Genomic DNA, 14,436 nt, shown 5'->3' on the forward strand with positions numbered 1-14,436 from the left:
TTGTATGTGAGTTTAGGGTCTTCCAGTGTTGGGCACCGTGTTGTTTCGGTTTGAGGATCAGATTGAGAGTTGTTGCTTATTTTGTTCAGAGTCATTGTTGGGTTCTGGTTAAGTTTAGGTTTGTGACTCGCTCTGGTTCTGCTTCAGTTTGGGGAAATGGTTCAGTGTCTGATTAAGGGTTAGTTTGGGGATTTAGATCAAGTTATGTTTCAGTGTCAGTTTTGGATTGTATCATTGTGTGTTTGCCTTGTCGTGCAAGTGTCTACAAAAGATTGGGGTTCTGGGTCACTTTGTAATTCTGGTCAGTTTAGGTTTCAGGTCCAGTTTGGAAATCTTCAATATCATTTCCACCTCAATATTTATCTAGTTAATCTTCACAGCTTTAATTGAGGATTTATTCCACATTTTTTTTTAAGTACAAAATATCAACTTTATTCTCAGTAATAATACATACAGAGACACTGGAAAAACCTGTTTTTCATTTTGAATATCTCCCCACAGGGAGGTGCACCGTTCCCAGAGACACTGCAATACTGGGTCGATGCGTGGAGTGGACGGAGCAAGCCCCTATTCCATCTCCCTGTTCCAAAAATCAAATTAATATACGGTCCCCAGATAGGGGACGTATCAGATATTAAACTGATAAGAACAGACTTTTTTTTCAAAAAATATACTTTATTCATAAAATTTGTCACAATACATACAATACAGTTGTCATATCACATTTCAAACATACACAATACAGAATATACTTTTTGCAAGATACGTAAAGTACAGTTCAATTATGATTCCAACAATACAGTTACACATTGTTCATAATTACAGTTCATGACACTCTAGGGCGCCTTATTGCATTACAATCAATAAGCTTATTGATTACAGATTAATTACAGGTACATTACATTTCATTACATAAATTTGTATTTTACATTCTGCCCGAGGTGGGTTTTCCCTGATTGCAGCCCCTCGGTTTACAATGGCGGGAGAGCTCTAAACGAGAGCCTTTCCCCACAGAGCCTTTGCGGCAGCCGCACCCAGCTTCAGTGCATCCCTGAGCACGTAGTCCTGGACCTTGGAATGTGCCAGTCTGCAACACTCGGTCGAGGACAGCTCCTTGCGCTGGAAGACCAGCAAATTTCGGGCAGACCAAAAGGCGTATTTCACCGAGTTGATGGTCTTCCAGTAGCAGTTGATATCTGTCTCGGAGTGCTTCCCTGGTAACAGCCCATAAAGCACAGAATCATGTGTCACAGAACTGCTCCCTTGTGGGAGAAACTGGAACCAGTTTAAAAATAAGGGTACTCCCATTTAAGATGGAGATGAGGAGAAATTTTTCTCTGAGGGTCGTGAGTCTGTGGAACTCCCTTCTCCAGAGAGCAGCGGAAGCAGGGTCATTGAATATTTTTATGGCTAAGTTATATAGATTCTTGATTAACAAGGGAGTCAAAGGTTATCGTAGGTACACGGGAAAGTAGGGTTGTGGTCACAATCAGATCAGCCATGATCTTATCAAATGGCAGAGCAGGCTCGAGGGGCTGAATGGCCTACTCCTGCTCTTAATTCGTATGTATGAACCTGGACAGATACCACTGCATCTCTCTCCAGATCTTCTTTGCAAAGGGACATTCCAGGAGGAGATGGGTGACGGTCTCGTCCCCACCGCAGCTTCCTTGGGGACAGCGCGTAGTGGCACTGAGAGGTCAGGAGTGCATGAAGGATCTGGTGGGAAGGGCCCTTCTCACCACCAGCCAAGCTACGTCTTGGTGCTTGTTTGAAAGCTCTGGCGATGAGGTGTTCTGCCAAATGACTTTGGCAGAAAGCCTCATCGCTACACAATGGGGGAATCCTTCCAATCGAACACGAAGGATTGTTAATGTTGTATCCACATCACGTACTTCTGTGCCCCAATAGTTTGTTGTGACACACAATCCATTTCTCTTGTTGTATTTTATACTATTACCGTGCACGTTTCTGTTCTTATGGAGGTGTCTGTGGGTTCCTGTGGGCTTGATGTTGGTAATTTCAGCCTCTAATGCCTGTGTTTGGACACAGCCCACACTGACAGGAGGTAAATCTGTTCTACCTGCTGCTTGTAAGGATCCCACATTAAATCAGTCTGGGCAGCATCAATCCATTACTTGCTGGGAGTGGGCCCACCACAAAAATTGTATTTAATTAATGATCTCACTCAGATAAGATCAGAGCAGGTGGAGTCGGGACAAAGAGCAGAATTAATAGCAAGCTGGGTAAAAAACAGAAAACAGAGTAAGTGTTAAAGGTAGTTACTCAGACTGGCAAAAGGTCTGAGTGGTGAATCACAGGGATTGGTGCTGGGACCACTGTTCTTCACCATTTATATAAACGATTTGGACTTGGGAATTGGAAGTATAATTTCATAATTTGCGGACAACACCAAACTGGGGGGTATAGTTAATACTGAGGAGGAGTGCGACACAATACAGGAAGATATAAATAAATTTGCACAATGGGCGTGTAACTGGCAAATGAATCTCAATATAGATAAGTGTGAGGTTTTAAATTTTGATGGGAAGAATAAGTGGGCCACTGCTTCAATAATGGGGTGAAGGAGCAGAGGCGTCTAGGGGTACAGATACACAAATCGCTAAAAGTAACGACACAGGTTAATAAGGCCATTAAAAAAAAGCAAACCAACACTGGGGTTCATTTCCAGAGGAATAGAATTGAAAAGCAGAGAAGTTATGTTAAACTTGTATAGAACCTTGGTTAGACCACACTTGGAGTACTGTGAACAGTTCTGGTCTCCATATTATAAAAAGAATATAGAGGCACTCCATAGAGTAGGTGAAAAAAAGATTTACGAGGATGATACCAAAACCGAGAGGTTATGCTTAACAGGAAAGATTGAACAGGCTGGGGCTCTTTTCTCTAGAAAAGAGAAGACTGAGAGGTGACCTGATGGAGATCTTTAAGATCATGAGAGGGTTTGATAGAGGAGTCGTAGAGAAGATATTTCCACTTGCGGGGGAGACCAGAACTAGGGGCCATAAATATAAGATAGTCACGAATAAATCCAATAGGGAATTCAGGAGAAACCTATTTACCCAGAGAGTGATTAGAATGTGGAACTCGCTGCCACAAGGAGTAGTTGAGGCGAATAGCATAGATGCATTTAAGGAGAAGCTGGATCAGCAGATGAGGGAGAGAAGAATAGAAGAATATGCTTTTTTTTTATTCGTTCACGGGATGTGGGCGTCGCTGGCAAGGCCGGCATTTATTGCCCATCCCTAATTGCCCTCGAGAAGGTGGTGGTGAGCCGCCTTCTTGAACCGCTGCAGTCCGTGTGGTGACGGTTCTCCCACAGTGCTGTTAGGAAGGGAGTTCCAGGATTTTGACCCAGCGACAATGAAGGAACGGCGATATATTTCCAAGTCGGGATGGTGTGTGACTTGGAGGGGAACGTGCAGGTGGTGTTGTTCCCATGTGCCTGCTGCCCTTGTCCTTCTAGGTGGTAGAGGTCGCGGGTTTGGGAGGTGCTGTCGAAGAAGCCTTGGCGAGTTGCTGCAGTGCTGATAGGGTTAGATGAAGCAGGGAGGGAGGGGGCTTGTGTGGAGCATAAACTCCGGCATAGACCTGTTGTGGGGAATGGCCTATTTCTGTGCCGGACATTCTATGTCAGATAGGCTGCAGCATGGCTGGTGTTAAAAGTGAATCAGTGTCAAACTGGTGAAAATGTCGGTGCTATTGGGGTGTTGGGGCCGCATCACCTTCCTTAGAATTAATAATAATAGGAACAAAACTTCACTCATTTAATCTTCTAATATGCAGAGCATATCTTTGCTTAGTTCGTGAATAATGAACCTCGGCCCTGCGAGTACAATTGCAACTGACTGTCCACAAAGTTTAATGGAAACTGAGCAACTTGTGTTGATGTATCACCAGCCTGAAAATATAGGGCTCGATTTTAAAAGTAAAGAACAGGTGGGTTGGGGGTGGGGGTGCATTGAAAATTGTCACCTTATCAGACCCACCTCCAACCCGCTCATTTCCGGTTTTCACGGGGGTGGGCGAGGGGCGGGCGACCAACCCGCTCCCAGGGGGCAGGGCGGCCCTTAAAACCTTTCATGGAGGCTTCAGGCATCCAATTTTTACTAATTCCAGATTTGAACCCCGGGGGGCTCATTCAGGATTCCTGGGCCTTCTATTTTACTCCTTGTGAAAGGAGGTGAGAAGGCCCGAGAGTAACAGGTAGGTGCCTAGAAAGGCACAGTTTGTGGGTCCTGAGGAGCAGGAGTGCTTCCCCTCGGCCCAACAAGCCTAACTGCACCGACACCCCACCCCCCCGCCGATCACTGATCCCCGACCCTGATCCTCCCCCTCCGACCCCGATCCTTCCCCTCCAACCCCCGCCCCTTTCCCTCAACAATCGCTGACCCCTGCAATGACCCTTGATCCCGCCCCCCCCCACCATGACTGACCGCCGATCCCATCCCACATGACTTGCGACCCCCGTGCCCACCCATGCCCATCCGTGCCCTCCCATCCATGCAAACAAAGATGTACCTGGAGACGTCCACTCCTTGGCTGGTTTCCTGTCCCACAAAGACCAGCCTGTCAATCAACCGGTCAGTCAGACAGGAAACTGACAAAAAATAAATAAAAGACGTCCTTCCGTCAAAATCATAAGGACATCCGGGAAACCCGTCCTCATGGGTTTCCTGACCTCAAATTGACCCCCGCCCCTTTCCCGGCTCCGTTTTAAAATCACCCTCATAATCTCTGAACATCAACCATGGAGTGGAGTGAACAAATAGGTGGCAGCTGCAGTTAAAGGCAGAGAAATGGAATATATAGAGAGAGACGGGTAGGGAGAGGGAGGGATGTGGAGAGAGAGAGAAAAGGAAATTCCGAAAGAGGGAGGGTGGATAAAGAAAAGGAGTGACTTGAACAGAGAGGGGTGGACGGCAGACAGAGAGATCCAGGAACGGGGCAAAATGTGGGGATTGTGTAGAAAACGGGTCTTCAAAATTGCAGAGAACAGAGCCAGGCACAGAGAGAAAGTGGATAGGGACAGAGTGGGAGGGAAGAGAGAGGGTAAAGAGCGATTGATGGGGATGATAGAGAGGGACGAAAAGGAAGTGAGAGAGTGAGGGGTGGGAATACAGTGAGGTGGACTCAGAGGTGAGAACTCGGTTGGGAGAGAATGGGAGATGGGGAGCAAGGTAGCGAGGGGTGCGGATCGAGTGAAAGGGACAGGGAGGAAGAGAGATACACTAGTGTGCAAGGAGTTGGAGGCAAATAAGCAGGGGAACAGGAATAGTGAGATAGGCAATGGGAGATAGAGAGGGATGAAGACAGATACAGACCGTGTCAGAGAGAGAGAGAGAGAGAGAGACTCGAACGGGAAGGTGGGAGACAGAGAGACAGGCTCACGGACAGCTGTGTTCGTGCTGCAGGTCAGCCATTCTTTAAGATGATCTCAGCTATTTAGATTCACAGATTATTCATTTAATGGAGATTTCTTACAGTAAAGAGAGAGCAGATCCCCAGTGACACCAGGACCAGAGTTTTATTAACACAGCACATGGAGATTTCTTACACAGTCCAACCCCTCACTGGCAAAGTCACACATTGTACAAAAGGGATCCAACAAACTCCTGAAATTTGTCACAGTTACAAAGAAGGTGATTCATATATTAGTGATAACACCCTGTGTACAACTTGCTGTCTACAGGAACTGAGCTAACTGGAGCTATGTTTACTTTTTAAAAAAACTGTGTCCCCGACCCTGTCTCCCCGTGTGTCCCCGACCCTGTCTCCCCGTGTGTCCCCGACCCTGTCTCCCCGTGTGTCCCCGACCCTGTCTCCCCGTGTGTCCCCGACCCTGTCTCCCCGTGTGTCCCCGACCCTGTCTCCCCGTGTGTCCCCGACCCTGTCTCCCCGTGTGTCCCCGACCCTGTCTCCCCGTGTGTCCCCGACCCTGTCTCCCCGTGTGTCCCCGACCCTGTCTCCCCGTGTGTCCCCGACCCTGTCTCCCCGTGTGTCCCCGACCCTGTCTCCCCGTGTGTCCCCGACCCTGTCTCCCCGTGTGTCCCCGACCCTGTCTCCCCGTGTGTCCCCGACCCTGTCTCCCCAACCCTGTATTTGGCGTTTTCTCCCTTTCCCTGTCTCCTTCTCTTTCTCTGACTGAAACTTGTCTGATGAGTGGTAACACTGTCATACAAGGTACTTTCTGAATCCTCACTGCCTGTCTGTACAATTCACCTTCTCCCCCTAACCTCTGTGGTGTTGCCGTGGATTTCTTCCAAACACACATTGGCCTCACCCCTTCCTGCTTTGTCAACATCTCTTCCTTTGCACATTATCTCTGGACTCCACCTTTTCGATCACCTCCCTGCCGATCCCCATACCCCGCCCTCCCATTGCTCCACGTGTCAGATCTCATTGACCTCCATTGGTTTCCTGTCCCTCAACACATTCCCGATAAGTCCCTCCAAGGTTTGCCTGTCCGACCTCTGCAAACGCCTCCATCTCCATGTCCCACACTCTTTGATCCTCCAACACTGGCCTTCTGTGTATTCACTCATTCCTCAGTTCCCCTTCTGCGGCAGTGTCTCCAGCTAACCCGGCTTTACTCTCTGTTAATCCCTTCTGACTGACGGAAACTTCATCTACTCCTGTTAAATTCCACTATTGACTATTCTAACTGAGTCATAAGTCATTATTAAAAAAATATCAGGCTAATCGGCCGTTTTAAAACAGCAACGGACCTTCTGCGGCCTGGATGAGTCCGTGTTTCATGTCTACAAGGAGTGTGAGAGGTTGCAGCCCCTGTTCCACTATTTAAAGGGGCTACTCCTCAACTTCTGGCTGCGCTTCAGTCCCACGCTCCTCGTCTTTGGCCACCGGGTGAGGAGGAGGGCCGGTCAGTCGGAGGATCTGTTCCCGGGCCCGGCCAAGGTGGCCATCCACAGGTCCAGGTTAGGCCTGGCCCAAGGGGGTGGTAGCTCCGACTGCCGGCCTTTCTTCCGTGGCCTTGTCCGCCCCAGGGGGCCCTGGAGAAGGAGCACTCGGTGTCCGCCGGTTGCTTGAGGCGACCGGTGGGCACCGCAGGGGCTGGACCGTACAGTCAACATCAGCAACAATTAATGATTTAATTAAATTAGTTTCTTTTGTCCTTCTTTGTACGATTTGGGTTTAATTAGTTGTGCCCCTTAAAAAAAACAGCGACTGAATGTGGAAACATTCCTTCACTGTGATCAACACTAGTCATTCCCAGACTATTGAGGACCAACGGCTGTTAAAATATCAGACACGGAGTTACAGGAATGTTTTAAGGGGGCCCAGAAATAGTTAAAAGAGAGAATTAACCCCACAGATGCTGTAGGCGGGCTCGATTATTAGTCCAGTCCAGTCCCCGACCCTGTCTCCCTGTGTGTCCCCGACCCTGTCCCCCCCGTGTGTCCCCGACCCTGTCCCCCCCGTGTGTCCCCGACCCTGTCCCCCCCGTGTGTCCCCGACCCTGTCCCCCCCGTGTGTCCCCGACCCTGTCCCCCCCGTGTGTCCCCGACCCTGTCCCCCCCGTGTGTCCCCGACCCTGTCCCCCCCGTGTGTCCCCGACCCTGTCCCCCCCGTGTGTCCCCGACCCTGTCCCCCCCGTGTGTCCCCGACCCTGTCCCCCACGTGTGTCCCCGACCCTGTCCCCACCGTGTGTCCCCGACCCTGTCCCCCCCCGTGTGGAAACTAATATCCAGTCGCTAATTCACAGCCCTTCCTCCGGACAATTACATTTCGGGTCAGACTCCCCGAGGACGTGTTTAAAAAATGATCTGAATACAGAACATGTTTTGATAATGTTACTGTCTGTTGCTTTTGCTCATTTTATGTCGGGTGCTATTAAATTTAATTTTGATCTAACTTATGACAACAAATTAGTTTAAAGGAGATATCGATGGCCCTGATGCTGAGTCCCTTTGGTAAATTGAGGTGATAATTGTGATCTGGAATTGAGTTGTGATGTTGGGAAGTCAGTTCCCGCTTCACTTCAGCCGTTTTCCTCATTTGACCAATTTACCAATTAGAGTAAACGGATATTTAATCACATTGAGCAGCTCCTCTCTGAACTTACTCTGGGTCACTGTGTAAATGGCCGTGTTCGTGCAGGAACTCAGAAGCTGAAGCATAATTCCCGCTTGTTCGAAGGTTGCAAAAGGGTTATAGAAAGATCTGTGTTTAAAGATGCTTTTAATTCGATAACATAAAAAATATACGACCGTTGTCATCCAGAGCAGGATAAAACTGCCGGATATGGCAAAAAGTAAAACGATGGACCTTCTGCGGTTCTTCATCTCAGGGTCCTTGTCATTCTCACCATTGCTGAGGTCCCGGAGGCTCCTTCGGGCCCGACTGGCCACTAAAATGCGCCTGACGGTGAGAGCATTAAACAATAAAATCAAACAGAATGGAAGCAACGGGGTTAACAGCTGTTCAATCCAAGAAAATGCGATCCATGTGGGTAGATTATAAAACTGTGATGATACACGACAACCCCACGGTATATTGTTAATTGTTACATACGGATACGAATTATACACGAAGGGCCGGGGAATGTTCTTTAAACCGAACAGCGCGCTCAAAGTCACGATAATCACAAGTGAAGTTTTCTCGGTGCAATATTTTGTTTTCAGCTTCTGACAACTAATGGCTACAAAACGATCAAAGGTAAAAGCGACCGTTAACCAAACAGAACTGTCTGTGGCAGTCGGAGCCAGGAAGAGAATGAATCTGCAAACAGGAGTGTAGAGCAGGAAAGTGTCCCGCCAATAAAGATGAGCAATCCGATATAAGATCACATTACAGGCAATCACCAGGAGATCCGCCGTCGCCATGGCCACCAGGTAGCGAGTGATACATTTGGAGAGACCGCACTTTCCACGGGACAGGATCACAATCGCCAGCAAGTTCACTGAGAGAAAGAGAGAAACAGAAACAGTGAAATCACTAACCGGGCTGATCAATGAGCTCTCAGTTTAACCGATGGACATGGGCTATGATTGTGTTTATTTATTGGTTTTGCCCCTTGGCTTCTGCCTTCTGTTCCGAAGGAGCAGCTCATTCTGGGAGGTTCCTTTCGGGTGATGGTGGCCCCGGGATCCCTCACCCGACAGCTGAGTCCTCACTTGTGATCCTTGAGATTAAGTTTATTCAGTCGATTCCGACACTGGGAGGTCCACGGGACAGGACGTCAACAAATTTGAAAGCAAATGCGACAAGATAATTTCCCGTAAATTAGGCAGACAGGCAGGTGGAATGGGCGGGACATGGCAGATGAAATTTAATGCAGAGAATTGTGAAGTGATACATTTTGGCAGGAAGCATAAGGAGAGGAAATATAAGCTAAATGGTACAATTCTAAAGGTGGTGCAGGAACGGAGAGATCTGGGGATATATGTGCACAATTCTTTCAAAAAGGAATTGGATAAATACTTGAAAGGAAAGAAAATTGCAGGGCTGCGGGGAAATGGGACTAACTGGATTGCTCTGACAAAGAGCCGGCACCGGCTCGATGGGCCGAATGGCCGCCTCTGTGCTGTAACAACTCTATGATTCTAAGAGATGGATCCCAGAAGCCGCGCTATATAAGAACAAATGACCGCCAACTCTCATTCATGTTCTCCAGCTAAACCCCTCTTGAATTAATGCCAAGTCTGGTTTCCCCCACTCTCCACAATAACATACATGGGCAGCAGCATGCAGTCATTAGTACATAAGTACATAAGAACATAAGCAATAGAAGCAGGAGCAGGCCATCCAGCCCCTCGATCCTGCTCCGACATTCAATAAGATCATCGCTGATCTTCGACCTCAACTCCACTTTCCCGCCCGGTTCATTCTCTTGGAATCTAAAAATCTATCGATCTCAGTTTTGAATATATTCAATGACTCAGCATCCACAGCCGACTGGGGTGGAGAATTCCAAAGATTCACAACCCTTGGAGTGAAGAAATTCCTCCTCATCTCAGTCTTAAATGTCTGACTCCTTATCCTGAGTCAATTCTCTCTAGTTCTGGACTCTTCAGCCAGGGGAAACAGCCTCACAGCATCTACCCTGTCAAGCCCTCTCAGAATCTTACATATTTCAATGAGATCACCTCTCAATCTTCTGAACTCCAGAGAGTATAGGTCCATTCTACTCAATCGCTCCTCACAACCCTCTCATCCCAGGAATTAATCGAGCGAACCTTCTATTTATAAGCTATAGTTCAATTGGGAGCACTCTCGCCTCTGAGTCAAATGGTGGTGGGTTCAAAGCCCCATTCCACGAAAGTTGCACCAACAATCTCGGCCGATCTTCCAGTGTCGGACTGAGGGTGTTGCTCTGTCAGTAGATACTGTCTTTCAACCAACATCACTAAAAAATCAAATCATTTGGTGATTATCACATGGCTATTTGTGGGACTGTGCTATGAGCAAATGAGCTGCTGTGGTTCCTACATTACAACAGCAGCTACACTTCAAAAGTACTTTATTGGTTGTAAAGCGCTTTGGCAGGTCGGGAAAGGCGTTAGGTAAATGCAAGACTTTCTTTCTTTTCTTCATTGCATCCCCTCGAAGACAAGTATATCCTTCCTTAGGTAAAGAGACCAAAACTGTACACAGTATCCAGGTGTGGTCTCACCAAAGCCTTGCACAATTGCAGCAAGACTTCCTTACTCTTGTACTCCAACCCCTTGCAATAAAGGCCAACATTCCATTTGCCTTCCCAATTGCTTGCTGTAACTGCATGTTAACTTTCTGTGTTTTGTGTACAAGGACACACAAATCCCTCTGAACATCTACATTTAATAGTTTCTTATCATTTAAAAAAAATCTGTTTTTCTATTCTTCCTACCAAAGTGAATAACCTCACATTTCCCCACATTATACTCCATCTGCCACCTTCTTGCCCACTCACTTAACCTGTCCATCTCCCTTTGCTCACTCTTTGTGTCCTCCTCACAGCTTACTTTCCCACCTAGCTTTGTATCGTCAGCAAACTTGGATACATTACACTCGGTCCCTTTATCTAAGTCATTCATATAGATTGAAAATAGCTGTGGCCCAAGCACTGATCCTTGTGACACCCTACAAGTTACAGCCTGCTAACCTGAGAATAATCCGTTTATTCCTACAGTCACCTTTTTTCACCAAGCCCTTACAATACTTTAAACATCAAATGCATAAAAGTCCTGTAAAGTCATTGCAGGAATATAATTATGATCTGAGAGGAACATTTGATGGGAATACAAGATTGTACCTTCAACTCAGGAGGACAGTTTCTGTCACATGTTTTATTTATCTGATGCGTATTCCATTTGTTCCCTGTCCTTCTATCCTGAAGACACTGACTCATGCCGGGATACACAGCCGCAATCTGCTCTCCGGAACCCCAGGCGATCGGTCCTCGGGAAACACGACAATCTCACCTGGTCCTTCCTCACCCGATCTCCACAACAGGCGCGCTTTCCACCAGGAGGTAGTGGATTACACTCAGGACTGTGCGCCCTGCCTGTTTTACCCCTGCCTGGCCAGGGAGCACCAAGGACACATTTAGACCCCAGACTCGACAGGTCAGCACAGAGCGAGGGTGAGTTACTCGGTGCATTGACCAATGGGATAAGAATGAAAGTTTTAGCTGTATCACAAAACTTTGCAAAATAACATTCTATGTTTACCAGACTCAGCGTTGAAATAGTTCAATGTTCTGTTACTTACACCATACGTGCTGATAATGACCTACCAGGTAACCCAATTGCTGCGAGAATAGGGTAATAAACTGCTTCTGTCTCCGCAATTGCAGGCACATGCATTTCTCTGTGGAGACGATTAATTTCGATGCTGTAAAGAGGTATGCGGACTTCAATGTCAGGTAACGAAGTTAAAGCAGCGAGATACTTATAGTTTAAGTAAACCTCTCATGAGACAATTAGATCGCATATCTGCTGATATTACTTACAGACTCTTGAACAAACAGGTTTTGGTCCCATCTGACCTTTGACTATCACAATCATTAAGGTGACGGAACATTACACATCGACCAGCTGAGTAACCTTTTGGAACAATGAATTGTACAAAGGCAGAGCCACAATTTTTAAGTTAAATATATTAAATGAAGATTCAAACCACAAGCACACCGTGCAAGAAATATCGAAACTCAGTTCACCAATGTGAAAGTTCTACTTGAATTTTCTGTACTCCCATTGCCAGCCTGGTCCGACTATTCCTTCTATCGCCACCGGTAGTTTGTGAATTGTAATTCAGTTTAAATGGAAAAAAACAAAATTAACCTGGAACAAAAAGTGACCACGAAGCTGTCAGGTTATCCTAAGTGGTTCACTATTGTCCTTTAAGGCAGGAAACCTGCCGTGCTTACCGGTCTGGCCTATACGTGATGATGAACTGCCCTCTGAAATGGCCAAGCAAGACACTCAGTTGAATCAAACCGCTATAAAAAAGGTTAAGGAGAATAAAATCGAACAGACCACTTGGCTGCCTCCTAAGCATCGAATTCGGACATGACAAAGGCACACCCAGCGCAGTCGAGCATGAAAACTCTTCCAACATCTGGGGACTGGCGCCAAAGTTGGGACAGCAGTCCCACATTCTAGTCAATCTTACAGAATCAAAGCTATCAGCAAAAGTCCCACCATCATCCTTGGGTACATCCTCCCCCACCGGCAGGCCTGACCCACCTGAAGTGGATATACAGTGTGGTGCGAGTGACCCTGGAATTCTTCAACATTGACTCTGGACCACATGAAGTCTCAAGGCCTCAGGTCAAACATGGGCAAGAAAACCTCTTGCTGATTATCACCTATCACCTCGCCTCAACTGATGAATCAGTTCTCCTCCATGTTGAACACCACTTGGAGGAAGCACAGAATATACTTTGGGTGGGGATTTCAATGTCAGTCACCAAAAGTGGCTCAGTAAAACCACCATTGACAGAGCTGGCAGAATCCTGAAGGATATAGCTACTAGACTGGGCTTGTGACAGTGAGTGACAGAAACAACATAAGGTAACAATCTACTTGACACCGTCCTCACCAATCCACCTGTCGCCAATGCATCTGTTCATGACAGTATTGGTGGGAGTGACCACCGCACAGTCCTTGTGGAGACCAGGTCCCAACGAGGAAGCCCTCTATCGTGTCATGTGACATTCTCAACTTGCTAAATAGGAAAGATTAAGAACAGATCTAGCAGCTCATAACTGGGCATTCACGAGGCACTGTTTTGCCATTGGCAGCAGCAGAATTTTAATCCACCACAATCCGTAACCTCATGTCCCGGCATATCTCTCACTCCTGCATCACCATCAAGCCAACCCTGGTTCAATGAGTAGTGTAGAAGTGCATCTCTGGATCAGCATCAGGTGTAGCTGAAAATGAGATGTCAACCTGGTGAAGCTTCAACACAGGACTACATGCTAAACAGCGGAATCAGTAGGCGATAGACAGAGCTAAATGATCCCATAACCAACGTATCTGGTCCAAATTCTGCAGTCCTGCCATATCCAGTCAAAAATGGTGGCGGAGAATTAAGAAATTAACGGGACGCAGAGGCTCCCTGAACATCCCCATCCTTAAAGGTGGTGGAGCGCAGTATGTGAGTGCAAAAGACAAGGCTGAAGTGTTCGCAGCCATCTTCAGCAAGAAGCACCAAAGGGATGATCCTTCTCGGCCTCCTCCTGAGGTCCCCACCATCACAAATGCCAGTCTTCAGCCAATTCGATTCACTCAACAAGATATCAAGTCACGGATGAACGCACTAGACACAGTAAAACTATGTGCCCCAACAACATCCCAGCTGTAGTGCTGAAAACATATGTTGCAGAACCAGCCAAGCTGTTCCACTACATCGACAACACTGGCATCTACCAGTAGGAAGAATAAGGAGGCCTCACACTACTTGGATAATAAAAGTCCAAATTGGATGGAGGACCAAATGGTCTAGGGGTACAGATACACAAATGACTAAAAGTAGCGACGCAGATTAATAAGGCCATAAAAAGGCAAATCAAGCACTGGGGTTCATCTCTAGAGGGAAAGAATTCAAAAGCTGAGAAGTTATGTTAAACGCTTATAGAACACATGGAGTACTGGTCACAGTTCTGGTCTCCATATTATAGAAAGGATATAGAGGCATTGGAGAGGATGCAAAAAAGATTCACAAGTATGATACCAGAACTGAAAGAATATATGATGTGGAGATGCCGGTGATGGACTGGGGTGGACAAATGTAAGGAATCTTACAACACCAGGTTATAGTCCAACAGTTTTAATTGAATATCACAAGCTTTCGGAGCTTTCCTCCTTCATCAGGTGTGTGAAGGTTTCCATAAAAGCTCCGCATATATAGTAACAGAACAATGCCTGGTGATTACAGATAATCTTTCCAACTGCCTGTTATCACACC

The 14,436-nt window shown here is 46.9% G+C and overlaps 1 pseudogene; it reads right to left on the bottom strand.

Moving 5' to 3' along the window:
• Positions 1-500: 500 nt before the first annotated feature.
• On the bottom strand, positions 501-672 carry LOC137302583 (U2 spliceosomal RNA; annotated as a pseudogene).
• Positions 673-14,436: the final 13,764 nt, after the last annotated feature.

This window comes from Heptranchias perlo, chromosome 35 (genome assembly GCF_035084215.1).
Source record: "Heptranchias perlo isolate sHepPer1 chromosome 35, sHepPer1.hap1, whole genome shotgun sequence".
Classification (NCBI taxonomy): Eukaryota; Metazoa; Chordata; class Chondrichthyes; order Hexanchiformes; family Hexanchidae; genus Heptranchias; species Heptranchias perlo.